The 6904-nt window shown below is 33.5% G+C and overlaps 1 protein-coding gene and 1 long non-coding RNA gene across 4 annotated transcripts in view; one reads left to right on the top strand and one right to left on the bottom strand.

Moving 5' to 3' along the window:
• LOC110029055 overlaps positions 1-6308 on the top strand; it is a 10203-nt gene extending 3895 nt beyond the window's left edge. Inside the window, exons 2-4 of the long non-coding RNA XR_002294481.1 lie at positions 4763-5088; positions 5391-5757; positions 5841-6308. This is a non-coding gene — a long non-coding RNA (uncharacterized LOC110029055). The remainder of the gene's footprint in view (positions 1-4762; positions 5089-5390; positions 5758-5840) is intronic.
• Positions 1-6904, bottom strand: part of LOC110029054 (truncated basic helix-loop-helix protein A) — a 40219-nt gene that overhangs the window by 3864 nt on the left and 29451 nt on the right. The window lies entirely within an intron of this gene.

The raw sequence follows: 6904 nt of genomic DNA, 5'->3' as shown, positions 1-6904 counted from the left end.
GAGGCCATATATATATATATATATATATCGCGCTGCGTTCCCAACTCAGTTGGTAGAACATCCGTTTCTGCTGTTTAAGTCCCCTTTGGACTGGGGTTCAAATCCCCCCCAGATGACCGATGCTATGGTGGTATTTGAGTGGTTGGGCGCATGGGTCCAACCCAAACCCGACGAGATGCGAGCCGGGGGTGGTTGGTAGTTCCGCCCATCAACTATCTTTTAACACACACACACACACACACACACACTGTCTGTGTGTTTGTGTGTGAATGTAAATATTTATGTGTCTGTATATATTTAATTGTGTTTGTGTATATATTTGTGTGTATGTGTATATGCCAAACTTCTAGTTTCAGATATATATACATAATTGTGTACGAAATAATTTTTGTATAATTGATGATTTAAAGATCTCTGCAAAACAAAATAATTGATTTCAAAGTTAGGGTTGTTATTATAAAAGGTCATTTATTGTGTTAATGGTTGCATATTATATTATATGACAAATAAGATAAAGACACAATGCAGATTTTGTGATGCTAATAAATTCAAAATAAGAATTCAAAAAGAAAAAAAAATTAAAAAATATTTCATACAAGCGTCTCTTCTACTGTCCTCTCATTCCCCGACTTCAAAACTTATTTGCCTATATGCATAAGACTCCTTTCATGCATGACACAACAACAAATCTATTGATACCAACCCTTTGAGTCATCCGTCGGATGGGAAAGCCTAAAAATATTTCGATTTTACTTATCTAGTTTTTATTGCTGAACCACACAACCTTTTGCTTGACTTATGTGCAGATTCGTTCACATCATACAGTCAAGCTACAACTCCTTAATCATATTAGCTAGTAATTATTATACTATATAACTTACCCCTGATATGCGCATGATCACATAATTTTTATTTCTGACATTAATCATATCATGTCCATATAGGCCAAAAAGAAAAAATTAATGTCTAGTTACGACCTCTAATAGATGATATCCAAATATTGTGCAAAATAGACGTGCTTACTTACAATATTGTTACAAAATAAAATTTTCAGCTTAAAGCTACCGTGATGTGGATGATTAGTATTTTTTTGACTTGTGTAATGCTATATGGTTGGAGCATTGCGGGAAAAGTAGTTTTTTCTTATCATTTGAATCTGTCCAAGGAATATAATTTAAATCATGGAAGAAAAAAAATCTGATTTGACGGTCACCACAAGTTTCTAGCTTACAATCAGTCATTCAAAAGAAACAGAGATGCATTCTTAAAATATGGTTAAAAAATCATGTCTTTCCTGGGGATTATTTATGACAGATGATTAATGAAATACTAATGATCACTAAAAGTTTAGAAATAGCTTCAAATCATCTTCCTGATTTTGGTGTTAGATTAATTGGACAAATCAATGTATTGTTTTTGGATTTTCCATACGAGATAACCAATTTGATTAGACATAATCTCGATGTCATCTGTATTGAATTTTTTTTTAAAATAATATCTTCAATATTCTGATAGATATTAAGGGAAAAACTAAATATAATATCAAAGTGGGATTGGACTTGAAGGAGTATTATTAGATGAGGGAGTTAGTAATTCAACAAAAAAAAATGTAAATAAACTAATAAAACCTATAACTAAGTACTATCTGATTTTGAATCATCAAAGAACATTATGTGAATGTATGCATCCTCTGAATTTTTTTAGTGGATATGTGTCAACTTGAGTCATCGTGTTGACGTGAAAGCATGAAAAGTATTCGACATGAAAAGTTATGACTGTCATATTTTTTATGTACTTACTGTCGATTGTATTGATTGATCTGCTAAATCCAGTACATAGTCCTAGGGCTGTCAAAAAAGCTCGTTGTTCGCGAACAGCTCGTGTTCGGCTCGTTAATGTTCGGCTCGTTCGTCAAGTAAAAGAGCGAATAGTTTTCTTAAGCTTGAATTATAAACGAGCCAAACACGAATAATTATTTATTCACTTGTGTTTGGCTCGTTTTAGCTCGAAATAAAAATATATATATATTATTATTTATATAATAATATATTACATATATTATTTATATAATAATATTTTATATATTTTTATATCTAAGTTTAAATCATAACATCTCGTGTGGTAATGTCGTTAATGCATTCTTTTGTATATATTTGGTTCAGGTTCGAATCCCACACTTTACTTCTATTTTTTTCAATTTAATTTTTCCGAGCTAATTTCGAGCCGAACACGAGGCAACACGAACACAAATATTTAAATCGAGCCGAACACAAACACACTGTTCACGAGCCAATTTCGAACACAAGCCGATTTCGAACACGAGCTATTTCGAACGAGCCGAACACGAGCCAAGTCTGAGCTCGCTCAAGCTCGACTCGTTTACGACCCTACATAGTCCAATGATTGAAATACGTGCATTCTTCAAGAACTTATAAGTTGCATGCTCAAATTAAGAATAATCATATTTTCAATTTGTAATATGTTCATAATCAGAGCAACAGATTTACAGATAAAGGCTTATTAGATCTTGCTCAATGGGCATAATCATAATATCATTATGTAGCAAATTGGGCATAAAATGAGTGAAAAATGATCAAATTTGGAGCAAAAATGTAAAAATTGTGCAAAAGTGTTTTGGCGCCTAAGGGCCAGATTCAACGCTTAAGCGCCGGTGAAACAGAGAAGATCGCGCCTAAGCGCTAGAGGCCCAACGCTTAAGCGCTCGAGGCAGTTATTTGACGGGTTAATTCGTTTTGCCAAATTTTAAAAGGATATTTGAGGCACTTATTGACTAAAGAGAGTAGTTATGACTACTAGAAACGAAAATATGATTAAAAGACTTATGAAAGGAGGCATTTCTTGAAAAAAACATCGAATCAGGGCACATTTTGAAGAGATACCAAGACACCTCTTGAGAAATTATAAAAGAAGGAAGTTGAGAGAAAAATGGGGGGAGTCCTGAGAAGTTCTTGAAATAGTTCGTGGAGAAAATTTTAGAGAGATTTTTCAGGCACCACAAATTTAATTTATCCTTTTTGTTTTTAGTTTTATTGTGAGAGTTAAAAGTGTTGTAAGAGAGAAGAGATTCAAAAGAACTTAAAGAGTTTGGTGGAAGATTTGAGAAAAGTTTTTATCTTTGTTTTTAAACTACTTTTGGTTTTAATCGAGATTTCTTGTTGGTTTGACAATGATTTCTACTTTTAAACTAAAGTGTGGTTTTATTTTCTCCATGAATTCTAAGTAGTTTTCTTTATCTTTCTCCTTAAAATGATAAGTAATTAAAATGTTAGATGAAAGTTGCGGAGAATATTAATTTTTAATGTTGGAAGAAGTTGTGATGATTTAATTAATGTACTTCATTTATTTCTTGATTTGATCTATCTAGATATTAAAATTTGTTGTGAGAACATGTAAGAATCGGGATCGTATTATCTCAGTCAACAATTTGAAAGAATCACATGAGGTTGCATGAATGAAAATGTAACTCATATGATTTTGCGCAAATAAATAGGGAAATAATCTTGGAAGGGTGTAGAGTTAGATGACTTTAGAGTGGCAGGCTAAAACCCCCAACTTGATTTATTATTTTAGGTTCTGATACGAGATGTTAGCCCCCAGGTAGAGGAAATCGAGGGAACTCTAGAGTGAGAGCTGATATCTTCTCCGCCTAGCCGGTCTTCATAACTATTTAAACTTTAAATTAGTCACTGTTCTTTATAGCATCTCTAGTAAGGGTAAAGAATAAGATTGCTCCTATTTGACACAATACAATTTGAATACTTCCACAACAGAATTTCTATACTTATTACTGATTCATGATAAAGAGAAATATTTCATATTCAGTGTTTTTCTTTTACATAAACTCAAGTTATATTTAGAAGTTGTTTCTGTTTTGTCAAAATATCAAAAAACAAAAAAAAAATTGAATTTTAATTACCGTAAAAATATCTATAGTTTAATTAATTGATTTTTTGAAATAGAAAGTTTGTTATTTAGAAGTGCATATTGTGAACACTCCCAGTGAGTTCGATATTCGGGGCTTAATCAAAAAGTTTTATATTACTTAATAACGATACGTATACTTGTGTAGTATCCCAATATATATATAAATTAAAAAGTTAAATTCTTATTTTCTTCAGATCAAGTTTTTGATGTTGTTGCAAAGTAGGAAAGATAAGTGAAAAATATAATTGCATACATTATTATACTGTTGCATATAAACAGTCGGGATCAGTATGTTAGAGGAAACTCCTACTCAGATAATGAGATTAGATATTATGATATTCTTCAAGTAATGTAATCGCACTATTTGGGTTATATTGAGGGCAATGTATATCTATTCAATTGTGAGCTATTTAATCATATTTCTTATCAAAGAACAAGAACACTAAACTCATATGATATCACTGAAGTTAAAATAAACAGAATGTATGTGAAATTTGATCTATTTTTTCTAGCACATCAAACTAGTCAAATTTAATATCTTAGATACCCTCGTAGAGCTACAAGAGATTAAATTGATTGGACCGTGATTATAAAGAGTAAATCTTGAACTATTAAAATACAAACTATTATTGAACATATTCATCAAGTGTAAGAAATATCAGATTTTTGTATTCAACTCGATTTTATCGAAAAAATGATTACCCTTGAGGATAACACAAGGGCATATTGGATGTTCCTGCTTTCATTTTTGGTGCTTTTACTGCTAATATGCCATACTTTCACTCACAATGTTTTTCTTATTTCTTTCATGTAACAGATGACTTGAGGTTGGAGTAGCCACCTCATTGACTTCTTCGTCAGTCCCCCATTCCTTACAAGAGGACAGTGAAGTTAGTTTCTCGCTGTTCCTTTCAGAGCACTAGCTATGTGTTGGTCAACACCTCCATCACTACATCGATGCCTATGGGGTCTGTATTTTTTGTCCCTGCTTCGATCAGGCCTCTTTCTCCTAACATTTCAGCCCCTCCTACCATTCCAGTCCCTCCTACACCATCGATTTTGAGCGGTCAGCCACCACCGCCCTTTTCAGATGACTGAGGCCCCGCTGCTCCCATTGCTTTGAGGCAGGACACCTTCGACCAGGTATATATTAAGCTAGAGAGAGATTCACGAGTTACTTAAATTTAGAATAAATTGAATTTGCTATATTGTATAATTAAATTTTTTATTTCAGTTTCTACCCCTCCAAGCCGTTTGTTACGTGCATTATGTAGATCATTAGGAGTATATTTGATGCTCCATATCTCTCTTGGAAGAAGAACTCGATCGAGATTCATGACATGTGATTTAGGGAGTTGAAGATAAAATCAATTGCTTTGAATTAGAACTATAATTTTATATTTATTTGTTATATTATAAAATATCACATAATATTTATTTTGCAGAGGTTCTACTGGTTGTCCGACTTAATTTTGAGGATCGTATTAGGCATCAGCTGGGTGATATGTTCATAATGGCCCATAAGAAGGGAGAATTGTAAATCTAGGTGGGAGGTCATATGGGCATAGTTGACCAGATTATGAGTCACTCTCAAATATCAAAGGAAAAGGGATACAAACTAACAAAACCAGAGGACCAAGGGAGGCAGGGGAGGAAGTTCGTAAGATTCACACAAGACTCAATATATACTATTTTTTCATGTCTACAAGCTCAAGAGCTTGGTTGGCTGCTCACTATTGCAAAGTTACATCTCTAGACGCATCGGCGCCCAAGGATGCAATAATAAGCTCTGACATATCTCAGCGTGTCTATGTAAGTAAACAAATATAGATTTCTACAATTTAGTTATATTTTTAATATAAAATGTTAATTATTTATTGATTTTATTTTGGTAGAATGAATACAAGCACATTCGAAACACACAGAGCCAGAACCAGACACAGAGCCTGACTATCACTAGTAGTTGTCAGTCTGCTCCAGAGCAGTCTGACTACGAGATCTTTAGGCAGGTTGCTTTAAGAATGAAAGGGTATACAACCTGGGCACAAAAGGTATTGCCTTTAAGATTGAGCACTCCCGATCTGCTCAGGGTCTGAGGTCATTGTCGTTGGACCATGATGAACTTGTCAGGCGTATCATTGTTATGACTAAGGAGCTCCGTCTAATATGTGAGAGGTAGTAAAGAGTCGAGGCTTTTGTAGAGCGACTGGAGCAGGTAGTAGATCGTCGTGGCAATCAATCTCTGGGTTCACTTCATGAGAAAGAGGAAGAGGATGAAGATGATGGTGCCCCGTAGGGGTTTATGTGTTTTTTTTTCATGTTTGGTATTTGAACTTGTACATTACATATATATGTTCTGTTTACATTTTATAAATTTTTGTTGGATAGAAAACTTAATAAATTTTTTGTAATGTATGATAATTCTTTTTATTTTCATTATCGATATATGTTTATGCAATCTATTATGTATTTGTGATGAATCAATGTTGGATGAACACTTAAATTATGTTTGTGCAATTTGTTTTTAGCATGTGTACAAAATATTATTGTTATTTTATAAATATATTTTTAATTTACTACTGTTTTGCGTCAGACTTGCATCCACCTCTTATCGACGCAAGTTAACATCGCCAAAACTCAATGTATTTCGACGTTAAGTTTGCGTCCAACAAAATTGGACGCTTGTTTCGTTGTTAGATTTTGCATCTACAAAAATCTCATTGTGACATCCTAATAGCGCATATTTTGGATGCAAATTCAATGCAAGCATTTGCGTCGTCGGTTCCCAATGCTAATTGCCTTGTGACCCACGTATCTGTGTCCGACATTTGCTCGACGTAAATCCGTAATAGGACTGCGTCGGTTTTTTGTTCTATTTGGCAGCATTTAACCACTATGTAGCTGTGACTTCAATTATAGTTTACTTCGGATGATTAGAAATACTCTTTGGAAAGTCAAT

The sequence above is a fragment of the Phalaenopsis equestris genome, unplaced genomic scaffold (genome assembly GCF_001263595.1).
Source record: "Phalaenopsis equestris unplaced genomic scaffold, ASM126359v1 Scaffold000545, whole genome shotgun sequence".
Classification (NCBI taxonomy): Eukaryota; Viridiplantae; Streptophyta; class Magnoliopsida; order Asparagales; family Orchidaceae; genus Phalaenopsis; species Phalaenopsis equestris.
The sequence above is the reverse complement of the archived record's forward strand: the minus strand, read 5'-3'. Positions and strand labels throughout refer to the sequence as shown.